General features: G+C 48.5%; 1 protein-coding gene across 2 annotated transcripts in view; it reads left to right on the forward strand.

Moving 5' to 3' along the window:
• The window catches only part of LOC138304101 (protein MTSS 1-like), a 545,913-nt gene that overhangs the window by 189,180 nt on the left and 343,931 nt on the right, over window positions 1-12,802 (forward strand). The gene's annotated exons all lie outside the window — the stretch shown is intronic.

The raw sequence follows: 12,802 nt of genomic DNA on the forward strand, positions 1-12,802 counted from the left end.
AATTAGTTTGGAACAGAAGTCAGGGAAAAGCACCCTTATCGTAACTCAAGTAATCTGTATCTTCGGTTCTCCTACATGCTACAAGTCCTTTAGACTTGTTTGTCTGTGTGACTTATTAAAGGAAGGTGACATGCTTCCGGGGGAGAGGAGGGAGGGCATAAGAGTGGAATGTGGTGGTCTAACACTTCCCTATATGCATGTGCTCCACAAGCTGCACACCTTTGGTTATATACCGGTAGAAAAGTTCCTCCATTCTCCTCTGGTTAAGAGCACCAGGATGCTTCCTTGTGAAGCAGCTTTCCTAGCGCTCTGTAAAAACTGGAGAGTATCCCAAATGAAATACATCAGTTCACCACCGTAATATAGTGTAAGGTGGATTTGTAGAGTGCGGCTTGTCCTCCTTGAGGGTGTCCAGGCGATCCATTGTCATCCGCATGTTGTTTTTCAAATATCGGTATGCAGACAAAGTGTTATGCTGCCATCTGTGGTGAGGATGGAAAGCAGTTGCAGATCCCACTGCAGTGATTTTTTCTTATTGAATATCATCTGGTTTAGGTACCCTCAGTGTCATAACTTATCTGATCTTATCAGGACATTTGAGTTGCTGCTAATCCTCTGCGTATGTTTTAGCGATCTGTTGAACCAGGAGAGTGGTGCATGTTTGATAAAACCCCACAGGCAATCCATCATTTCTTGGAGTTCGCTCCTTAGCTACCTCAGTTATGCATGTCTAATTTCACCCTCAGTAACTGGTCCCTCCCACAAAAACACATCTACATAGTCTCCTCTGACAACTGCTTAAGTTTCTAGCCATTTAAATAAACCTCTAATTATTGTCTCTGCTCGTTCATCACCCTCCCCAAATAATGTGCTATAATAATGTAGAAAACGTCATTTTTTTCTATTAGGGAGTTTTCCACATGACCTGCTTGATTCCTCACTTGTGTTATTATGGCCTCTCTTCGTCTTGGGTTGTTTAAGCCATGCAGTTAACCTCCCAGCCTTTTCCTCTTTTCCTGTGTCCATTCCATGTACCCTTGTAATTGTCATCTCGACAATGTGGTGTGTTTTCCCCTTTCTCCCTCAAGTTGGCAGGGTTGGTCACTTTCACTTTCACTTTCCAGCTCATGTATAGTATTATCAGATAGGTATAATTTCCTCTCTAGTATATTCTTAATTCCCACCATTTGCATCATACAGTGCCCCTAGACTACTATTTTGAAGGCGTCTCACTCAATTAGTCTCATAGATGTAGATCCTTGGTTGATTGTGAAGTAGTCGCTGATTACATCATGGGGGATGAGTGAAATATGGTGTCTTCTAGTGACCTCCCTTAATGTTTCCATGTGGGGATAGGGGTCCTTTGCTGTCCTACAGTATGCACATGAACATGGGTTTGTAGTCCGAAATAGTTTGGCCTAAATACTCAGTGCGTGTGATTCGTTGGTACACTCCTCCCGAAAAGAGCATTCTGTCCAATCTTACATGCACATCATGCATTGAGGAATGACAAGGATGTACTCTGTCCTTCCCGTGATTCATTCTCAACAAATCACGTAACCTCCAATTCTTCATCCATTTCACAAAACTCTGACATACCTTTTCAAAACTTTATTTATCATTTTAAAACACATCAAAGAACAAACATATAGCAATCAATCAATCAATCAAGGATTTATAGAGCGCACTAATCACCCGTTAGGGTCTCAAGGCGCTGGGGGTTGGGGGGGGGGCTGGAGCTACTGGTCGTAAAGCCATGTCTTGAGGCGTTTCCTGAATTTCAAGAGGTCTTTGGTCTGGCGAAGGTGGAGCGGTAGGGAGTTCTAGGTCTTGGCGGCTAGGTGAGAGAAGGATCTTCCGGCGGTGGTGCGGCGGATGCGGTGGATGGAGGCGAGGGCGAGGCTGGCGGAATGAAGATTGCGGGTGGGGGTGTGGATGTTGAGTGTCGTTGAGGTAGGCTGGGCCTGTGTTGTGGAGGGCCTTGTGTGCGTGGATGAGGAGTTTGAAGGTGATCCTCTTTGATACTGGTAGCCAGTGAAGGTCTCTGAGGTGGGGCGAAATGTGGTCACGGCGTGGGATGTCCAGAATGAGGCGGGCGGATGCGTTCTGGATGCTTTGCAGTTTTGTTAGGAGTTTGGTTGTTATTCCTGCATATAGGGCGTTTCCGTAGTCCAATCGGCTGCTGACCAGGGCGTGGGTGACAGTTTTCCTGGTTTCAACGGGAATCCACTTGAAGATTTTGCGGAGCATGCAGAGAGTGTTGTAGCAGGAAGAAGAGATGGCATTGACCTGCTGAGTCATGCTGAGTGTGGAGTCCAAGATGAATCCTAGGTTGCGTGCGTGGGTGGTGGGTGAGGGCGCGGTTCCGATGGAGGTGGGCCACCAGGAGTCATTCCAAGTTGAGGGGTTGGTGCCAAAGAGGAGGATTTCTGTCTTGTCTGTGTTTAACTTGAGGTGCTTGATTCCATCCAGCTGGCAATGGCGTGAAGTCCGTGGTGAAGGTTGTTCTTTGCAGTTGTAGGGTCTTTCGTGAGGGAAAGGATGAGCTGAGAGTCGTCTGCGTAGGAAACCATGTTGATGTGGTGGTTTCGTGCGATGTTGGCGAGGGGGGCCATGTAAATGTTGAAGAGCGTGGGGCTGAGTGAAGATCATTGGGGAACGCCAGAATTGATTCTGGAAGCTTCTGACAGGACCGGTGGGAGGCGGACTCTCTGGGTTCTGCCTGAGAGAAATGACGAGATCCAGTCAAGTGCCTTGTCCCGGATTCCAGCGTTGTGTAGGTGTGTGCGGAGAGTGTGATGACATACCGTGTCGAAAGCTGCGTAGAGGTCCAGGAGGATGAGTGCTGCTGTTTCTCCTTCATTGAGCATGGTCCTAATGTCGTCTGTGGCAGCAATGAGTGCAGTCTCAGTGCTGTGGTTTCTGCGGAATCTGGATTGGGAGGTGTCGAGTACCTTGCTGTCTTCCAGGAACCGGGATAGTTGGCTGTTTACAATTTATTCGATGACCTTGGCTGGGAAGGGGAGGAGGGAGATCGTCCGGTAGTTCTTGGGGTCGTCTGGGTCGGCCTTTGGTTTCTTTAGCAGGGTGTTGATATCTGCGTGCTTCCATCTTTCTGGGAAGGTGGCTCACTCGAAGTAGCTGTTGATGGTTTTGCAGAGGTGGGGGGCGATGATGATGTTTGCCTTATTGAAGATATGGTGTGGGCAGGGGTCTGATGGTGATCCGGAGTGGATGGAGGCCATGGTGGTCGCGGTGTCGTCTATGTTGACGGGGGTCCAGGTGTGGATGAGGTGGGTGTTGCTTGGAGCGTTGGGTTCTTGGGTGTTTGTAGTCAGCTGGTGGGTCTGGGGTTTGAAGCTATTGTGGATTTCTTCTATCTTTCGACGGAAGTGGGTTGCCAGTGAGTTGCAGAACTCCTGTGATGGCAGGGGTTCGTTGGAGCAGGTCCTGGGGGTGGAGAGCTCATTGACGATGCCGAAGAGCTCTTTACTGTTGTGAGCGTTGGCGTTGATTCAGTTTTTGAAGTGGGTCCTTTTGGTGGTGCGGATCAGTTGATGATGTTTGCGTAGGGCATCCTTGAAAGCGATGTGGTTGGAGTTGGTAGGGTCAAGGTGGCAGGTTTTTTCCATTCTGCGACATAGCCGTTTAGATTCCTGCAGTTCTGGGGTGAACCAGCTGGCCTTGATTCTGTGGGAGGTGTTTTTTTTTTTTTTTGAGTGGTGCGAGGGTGGTGGCGCAATCTTCTATCCAGCGATGCAGGTTGGTGGTGGCTATGTTGGGGTCTGGGGTCCAAGGGGGTGGGGCCCGGGCAAGAGTGGAGATCAGTTGATCTGTTGATATTTTGCTCCACTTGCGTCGGGGGGGTTGTGTGCGGTGGTGGTGAGTGACTGGTTTATGGTAGGAGAAGTGGATGCAGCGGTGGTCTGTCCAACTGAGTTTGGTGGTGTGGCTGAAAGAGACGTGGTTGCTGGCTGAGAAGATGGGGTCGAGTGTGTGGCCTGCAAAGTGGGTGGGTGTAGTGACGAGTTGCTTGAGGCCAAAGTTGGCGAGGTTGTTGATTAGGTTGGTGGTGTTGATATCGTTATTTTCTAGGTGGAAGTTTAGGTCACGAAGGAGGATGTAGTCTGTTGAGGCGAGGGCTTGGGAGCTGATGACGTCGGCGATGTCATCACAGAACTGCGGTCTGGGTCCAGGGGGTCTGTAGACCAGTGTTCCTCTGAGTGTGTTGTTGGCGTTGATGTGGATTTTGAAGTGGAGGTGCTCGGCGGAGTTGATGGTGTCGTGGGAGTTGGTGGAGACTCTTATGGTGTTTTTGTGGACTAAGGCAGTTCCTCCTCCTGGTCTGTTGATTCGGTCTCTTCTGGTGATCTTGTAGTTTTCTGGTATGGATATGGCTACGTCTGGTTCTGAGGCCGAATTCATCCAGGTTTTGGTGAGGAATGCGATGTCGGGCGAGTATGTGGTCAGGAGGTCCCAGAGTTCAATTGCATGTTTGTAGACGAGCGGGTGTTAAGTAGGATGCATCTTAGGCAGTTGTCTGTTTTGATTTGGAGTTTGGAGGTTAGGTTGCAGGTGAAATTGTAGGCTTTGCAGGAGAAGGGTCCTTTGGTGCGCGTCGGTGTGGACTGGAAGCAGATGGAGGAGCATTCTGGATTAAGGGCGTGGAGTTCGTTGGCAGTGTAAAGGTGTTTGGTGGCGCGGGAGGCGTGTTAGCCAGGGGGTCTGGCGCTGGGCGCGGTCTTGGCGTGGACAGGCACAGACAGGCTTGCCTTTGGTGCGCCTTCGGTGCGCCAGCGGCGCGTCCGCGCTGCAGCTGGCATAAGAGGGGAGGTGGAAGGGAGTGGCAGCTGGTAGGAGGGAGGGATACCTCCAATGGGAGTGCGGGGGCAGGGGCAGCAGGAGTCAGGAGCGGGAAGAGCTTCGAGGAGGAGGGAGGGAGCGGGGCCTTCTGGGAGAGGACAAGCCAAGAAGACCAGACAAGCCCAAAACAAGCCCAAAACAATGGCAGCACTTACCGGAGCAGTGGTGAGGAGGAAGCGACCTGACTGCAAGGATGCAGGGTCAGAGGTTGCAAGGAGATAGCAATACATTTCAAACATGTACACTATACAGTATATAAATAATCAAGCGTCAGCACAAATTATATATAATATCTTGTGTGCCCAGAGAGCAATTGAGCAGTAACCGGCAGAAAACAGTCAGTGCTGAAATAGACAGACGGACATGCGTGGCTTGAATTCAACATGAGCTGGCATCATTAGTTAACTGTGATGTGGGAGGAGTGGTGGCCAATGTAAACGAGTAGTCCCTTAGCGGCTGCCACATGTCCCTAAGCCTAGAACACACAGACTGTAGTGAGGCGAAAAGTTCACTATTAGTGTTGCAATACGTGAGGCTGGCAAACCAAGAGTTAACGCTAGGTGCATGTTTATACCCCCCATCCGATTGCAACCTCCTGCTTAGCCATCAAGAGCAATTTCACTGTGAGGCACCTTATGGACTTGGGTAAGTCGCCAGTATGGCCAAAAAGGGCCAAGAGTGGGTCCAGCCGCACAGGCTTGGGGCAGGCTGTGGGGCTACTTGGGTCCATTCGACCTTTATCTCCGGGGTGATGTATACCCTTCTAAGGAATTTAAAGTATATTCATTTGTGGCGTTGTTTAGATGACACAAACCTGGTCTGTGCACAGCATGCTTCCAAGAGTTTTTGGGATAGTGGGCGATCCAGAGCTCTCTCTTGCAAGATTCCCTTAGTCGTGTATCTGGAACAGGTGAAGCCTTAATGCAAGCTGAGTAGAGTCTAGATCCCAAGCGCACTCCCGAGGACGCCATAGCAATCAGGGTAGGTGGTGTGAACTCTGCAGGAGCCAGTGGGTACATAGTGTAGCAGGCTCGCCATTTTGCATTGTAGACGGCATAGTACAAAGTGTTGCAAGTGTGTAGTGTCTGCGAAGTGAGTACCTGTAGTGAGTGAAAATATGTGGTCATCTGGGAAACCGTCCCCGAAAGTGTGAAGTTGAAGAGCTCGTAATGTTCGCTGTACAAGCGCCTCCTGTGTGATGGGTATAAATGGATTGTTAATCATGTTCAGTGCTGGGGAGTACAATGTGTCGCATTGAAGCAAACGTGCCAGTCTGCGCCATGCCCAACTAGTTGTGAGGGTAGTCTGAATATCTCTGCGATGTAGTGGAACACCCCCAGGTAGAAAGGCACTCAGCGGGACAGGATCTGCCAGGTCCTGCTCCAGGATATAGTAAGGAAGATGGACATCGTAATGATACCAGTGATACATGTACTGATACTGCGCCACCAAATAGTAAAGCTGGAAGTGAGGAACCACAAACCCACCTCGCTTATACAGGAGAGTAAGGATGTCCCATGTTTATCCGCCCATACCAGTCGAATAACCAGTAGCAAAAAAAGTTAGTGAGCTGGATCAGAATATTTAGAAATAGATGCGGAAATTGGGGGAGAACCACCGTTTTTATGAGCGATTTCCAGCCGCCATAGAAATCAGCAGATTGACCCCCTAGCCTCCTGTGGGGTGAATCGCTCCACTGCAGGTCCATAATTAAGCCGGATCACCTGCTCCCTGTCGCTGTGCAAATGAATACCTAAATATTTTGCAGAATCATGGCACCAGTGCAAGGGAAATTCTGTCTCATGTGGACGATTAATGTCAGTCAGTGGAAACAGCTCCGACTTGCTCTAATTTATATGCAACCCAGAGAACTCTCCTAAGTGGGTCACATTTGTCAGTACAGGCGCCAGGCCAGGTTTGTGTGATGGCGCATAAATAGCAGGATGTAATCCGCATATAGTGACACCAGGAGCGGTCCACTGGACCATTGCAGTCCCCTGTGGATATGTCCCTCACATAAGTGGCGTACCAGGGGGTCCATCACCAGGATGAAGAGCAGAAGTGACAGAGGGCACACCTGCTGTGTTCTGTGTGTTATGGGGTAAAATGAGGAGAGCTCACCATTAAGCCGTATGTCTGCTATAGGCTGTGAGTACAGCATAGCAATCAGGTTGGTTTAGCCTCGGGGGAACCAGAGCTTGTTAAGGACAGCATGGAAAAAGGACCACACAAGTGAATCGAAAGCCTTTTCGGCGTCCAATAAGGCAATCGCCGCTGGAACCTTTGGGACACTCTGTTTATCACTGAAAAGACAGTGCAAAGATTGATAGAGGCAGAACAAAGCCATACTGAGTGAGATAATCGTGTCCAACAAGAGGGAGAGGCGGGTAGCAATCATTTTGGCCAGGAACTTACTGTCGAAATTTATCAGAGAGAGGGGGTGAAATGACCCACAGTACAGAGGGTCTTTCCTGGGTTTCGACAAAAGAGCATAACTGCCTCTCTCATAGATGCAGGGAGAGCCCCAGCCTCCAGAGCCTCGGCATACACCGATACCATATAAGGGCTTAGAATATCTTTGTATTTCTTGTAGAACACCCCAGTGAACCCATCCAACCCTGGGGCTCATGCCCCAACCAGCGAATCAATCGCCTGCGACACCACCTCTGCAGAGAATCGTTCACTAAGGAACTGTTGTAGGGCGGATGTAAGCCAGAACATAGCAATGTCCTCTAAATAGTCCTGTAACTCTGGTCTGGATGGCCCGCCAGTGCTGTATAAAGCATGGAGTAATATTTGAGAAGCTCCTGCTGGACCTCAGCGCTAACGACGGCAACGCTGCCGTCAGGTCTTTTAATTTCAAGGATATGGGACGTAGGATGTGGGGGCCAGATCAATCTTGTCAACAGCCTCCTGGGTCTGTCCCCCTCTCCATATCTACTGGTCATTGTATATTTGCCCATGTAATTAACCTCTCTCTCTGCCAATACTCATCAAGCAAAGCCCTACTCCGCCCCAGATGAGGGGCGATATTGGCCGCCTCAGTCACCCAGTCATTATGGACAATCTGTGCCTCTACCCGCGCTAGAACGCGGCGTATGTCCGCACAACACCAGACTGAGTAGAGATGCAGATGCCTCTGATGTAAGCCTTAAAGGCATCCCACAATACCTTTCAGGTACCCAACTAAACCCTCATTTAGTTTAAAAAAAAGTCGACCACTGCCTCCTGCAACGCCGCACAGAACGGAGCGTTCAACAACGCCATGTCTGGGAACCTTGAAACTTTACTGGCCCCACAAGCTGCAGGTATAGAAAGTGCCATTAGTACAGAGGAGAGGTCCGATAACGTCCGAGGTAAATGCATGACATCTGTAACCCACTGCACAGTAGCGCCCGTCAAAACCCAATAGTCAATACGCAACCATGTACCATGAGGTGCAGAACGAAAGGTGTAGGCCAATGTGCCCGTGCCATACAGTCGCCAATGGCCATGTAAAGGGCAGGTGGTGCAGAGGTCCCTCAGAGCCCTAAAGCATCTGGGTTTGGATTTCAGGGCACGGGAAGTGGAGTCCAATGCTTGGTCCACAGCCAAATTACAGTCCCCACCCAACAGGATTTGCTCTATATCAAAGCTATCAATGTGTGAATCATTATCCTGGAAAAATTCGGGAGCTTCAATATTAGGGGCATTCACATTCACAAGTGAATGATTACGGTTATCCAAAAGCCCCACATTTCTGCCATTGCCATCCACTCGGGTTGATAGTGGCCTGAGCAGCACTGTTTTATGAATCAAGATACACCCCCGAGAGTAGAAGCTGTAACTATCAAAGTATCAATGTGGGCCCTAAGTGGTTGCAAAGGAGGGCTCTGTGCCACCAGAGAGATGTCTCCTGCAGGAAATCAATCTGCACCCTGTACCTGCGGAGGTACTGCAGCACCATCTTACTTTTCCCGGGATTATTGAGGCCGAGTATATTCCAGAGAGGAATGTGAGGCCTAATGTGTTTTTCATTGCGGGAGCGCCCTCCCTAGTGTGCGGGACCTGTGCAGCCAAATGTACATAGGGTGAGGGTGTATAGAAACTGCATTGCATAGCAAAACAACATTACATCACAACCCGTAGGAGTGAAACAACCGAACCGCCTCCCACACCTGGCCCAAAGATGCCAAGCGAATCCCACAAAACCCTAAACAAAGATCATTACAATAGAAGAACAAATAGCTTGGTATCAACCGTGGGAGCATGACAACGCAGCCGTGCACCACTCCCAGCTGCAAATGGGATTGACAGTGTGACATAGGAGAGTACAAGCTATTTTAAAGAAAGAACACGAGTGATAAACAGTAGGGCAGCAAAATAGCAACTACCGTATATAATTACTGGAGGAGTGCTGTTTATACAAACATGGCAGTGGTCACAGTCCAGGCCGCCTCGTCTAGTCCAGGGTAAATAGTTCCATGCTCAAAGCAGGCCCAGCATCCAGATCGTCACGCCCCTGCGGGGAACCGCCAGGCGATCGGCCCGACTGGGGTGTTGCTTGCAGAACTTCATGGCATCTCTATGGGTATCAAAGTATTGCACCTTACCATTCACCTCCACCCTCAACCTGGCTGGATAGGTCATGCCATAGCGTATTCCAAGAGAACAGAGCGTTGCCTTTGTCTCAGAGAATTTCTGCCTGGCTTCCTGGACTGTAGGTGTGAATTTGGGGTAAAGGGATATGACTGTCCCCTGATACTGTAATGGGCCTTTCTCCCTAGCAGGTCGGAGGGCAGTGTCTCGGTCTCTATAATTCAATAGATGGGCAATTGTCAAACGGGCAGGTGCCCAAGGGGGGGGGGCCTAGGGCCCAGTATATGATGTGCCCTCTCCACCACAAAGGTTGAGGGGAAGACCTGGCACCCCAGTAATTTCACCAGCAGGTGCTCTACAAACAGATTAAATCGACCAGTATTGGTGGACTCCGCTGTACCGGCTATACGCAAGTTGTTATGGGGCCTTCTGGCCTCCAGATCCTCATTCTTTACAGCCATAATCTTTAACCACCCCTCTACCTTCTCAGGGCGTTTTCTGAGGGTTGCTCTGTCGTCCTCCATGGTAGAGATTCGACCCTCCACTCCCTCCAGGCACGATTGTTGCTTGTCCAGCCTACTGCTCATGCTGTCAAGCCTGGTGATCAGCAAGTCGAATCTATTATCAATAGTGTGAAATCCGGCCCTCAGCTAAGTCAATATTTCCTCCGCACCCAATGTCTGATCTCGCATCTGTCCACTCCGGACGTCATCTGCCACCTCAGGGCCATTGAGGCGTGTGGGACTGCAGGCACGGGGTGCAGCAACAGCAGCGCCCACACAACGCAATATTCGGAGCCGCGGCCTCTCGTGATCACCTCCACTCCTCACCGCTCTGTCCCCAACATTGGGCTGCCTCCGGGTCCCGGGTGTGCTCTCTAGCTCAATTATAGGGAGCGTGTGCTGGAGCTTCAAAGCAGTGCGACCATTTTAGTCAGCGGCTTGGCCATGCCCCCTACTCTGAGATACTTTAATGAGTTGGATATTCAGCGTGGATGAGTGGACCTATCCGCCCCATGTTCAAACGTCACTTAAAGTCACCCCAGCCCCTTTGTGTGACTTAGCCCAGGCTGCAGCTTCAGGATGCCAGTGACAGAGAAAGCCTGAGCTGAACAGTCCTCGAAATGTGGATGCCAGAGCAAACATTTTATTTTCTTCAAATGAGACATTTTCAGCCTCTCTGGTGGCTGCAAAGTGTCTTCCCAGGAGTGGGTGGGAGTCTCTAAAGAATTGTAATATCGTAAACCATAAGCCCCATGGTGGGCCTAGCTCATTTTATTAAGAATTTATGTGTGGCAGGTAAACGAAACCTCAGCATTCCCATTTTGACAATTGTCCATTATTAGCTGCATCTTGAAGACAACAACTATTTCAAGCTAACTACCTCTAAATAATCATATGATATAGAAAAAAATGCATACAATGTGTCAAACTGTCCTATATAGCCATCTTGCTGCACTTGTAACATTCTCAAACCACTTGGACTTTGGCCTTGTGATTTATGAAGTCATCAGTCTCCCCTTGTTGGAAATGTTGGGCCACATTACACATTTATCAGTATTGTATCCCCCCTCGCTCTCTAAATATATACATGACTTTAAACAATTGTAATATATAAATAGACTGTTCTCAACCTTAAGCAAGAGACAATGTAATCATGGTGCTGTCCAAGTATATTATCTACATACCAAAATGAATGCATTCATTTCATCCGCTCACTAGGTAGCAGGAGGAACATGGACTAATAATGGCTATGATACAATAATAGTAGACCATGAGTGTTCACACAAGGATTGGTGAAGGTCATCATATCAATCATTTTCAACTACATTCTGAACTCTTAACCTTTTTTGAATGTTTATTACATCATCTAAGGATGGCGGTTGAACCCAGCATCGCACTTAACTGAAAATGGTGTGGTTCTGGACAAATCACATAATCTCACTGTATCTAAAATGTGAAAAATAGATTTCTGCCTCCACTTGATGTATACATTCTTACACCATCTCCTAATATATGCAATGCTCTGTTTTTATACTGTGACCAGATGTCCCACTTATGCTCTGTGGATACCCCTTTCTTTTGAGCTTCTGGTGAACACTGCTCATGTTGTGAAAGCCAGATGGAGGCCTCCCACAATTTTCTTTATTGCAGTAAATGTGCTACACTGCTAACAGGGTTCATATAGGTCTTCTTCTCAGTATCTGTGGGAGCACTTTCTTGTGCTACTTGGGAGGTTTCCCCCTACACCCATCTTTTTGTATCCTGGAGGCATTTGTTTATTATGCTCCTTGTGTTGTACTTAGTAAGAAATGACATTGTTCTAATAAGCCTTCGGTGCTTTCTTTTCTGTGTCGGAGATGCACACCAGGCTAAGGATTCACTTGGAACCAATGACCTTGCAGACAACTGATGCTAATGTATGCAGTCTGAGTTCATGCAGTGCTCATTGCCTCACAGAAATGCATTATCAATGGCTTTATAGTGCTAAAGCTTGAAGATACAGAAATCTGCACATGCTGTTTGCAGGTGTTGGATCATTTAAGTCAGACTTATTGGCTTTGCCAGTGTGTGGTCTAATACTGGCTTTGAGCATGACTGAACACCCACCGCTTGGAAAAACTGACCCGCCCGAAGTGCCCTGGGTGCTAGAATTGCAGGGAGTCGAGGTCTCCCGGCCTGGAGTCAGAAACTAGGTGGCTAGCTCCGCAGCATTCATGTGCAGGTTTCTTTGTTGCTGTCTGTCTTGCAGAGTGCCTGTGGAAGACTGTGGGTGCAGCTCCCTGTGAGACTCCCTTTTTGTGAATGCTCGTCAGGGTGCTTGTCATGAGCCAACGGTCAATGTGTGCTATTGAAAAAAAACATATTACTGAAAGGTTGTAAATATTGAACTAACTAATCCCAAATAGACTAAAGTCTTAGCACCACGCACATTCCCAAGATCATCTTTCAGAATCAGAAGTTTCACCTTGGAGGACACTTCAATACTAACAAGACTTTTGTTGGTCTGTCCCAAAGCCTCTGGGTCAGCTCACATTCCGAGGTTGTGGGGAAAAATGCCCCTATGAGCTGTATGGCATCTGATGCAACCAAGGAAGAAGCTTCTCTTGATTTTCCACTGCCTCGCAGGTGTGTAGCATGTTCTGTTAAATGATTGGAACACAGTTAGAGCAGGCAAGATTAGATAGCTTTCCCCTGGGGCTCTCCTTGCCTCCTTCCGTTTCTCTTCTGTCAGTGTCCCAATGTGTAGTTGAGGATTGTTGTGGTTACATTGCTAAATGATGTTACCTGTACATCTTTCTTTGTCATTGTTGCTACCAAAGTTTTACTGAAAACACCACGCTACCTTTTTAATGGAGTAT

This window comes from Pleurodeles waltl, chromosome 7 (assembly GCF_031143425.1).
Source record: "Pleurodeles waltl isolate 20211129_DDA chromosome 7, aPleWal1.hap1.20221129, whole genome shotgun sequence".
Taxonomy (NCBI): Eukaryota; Metazoa; Chordata; class Amphibia; order Caudata; family Salamandridae; genus Pleurodeles; species Pleurodeles waltl.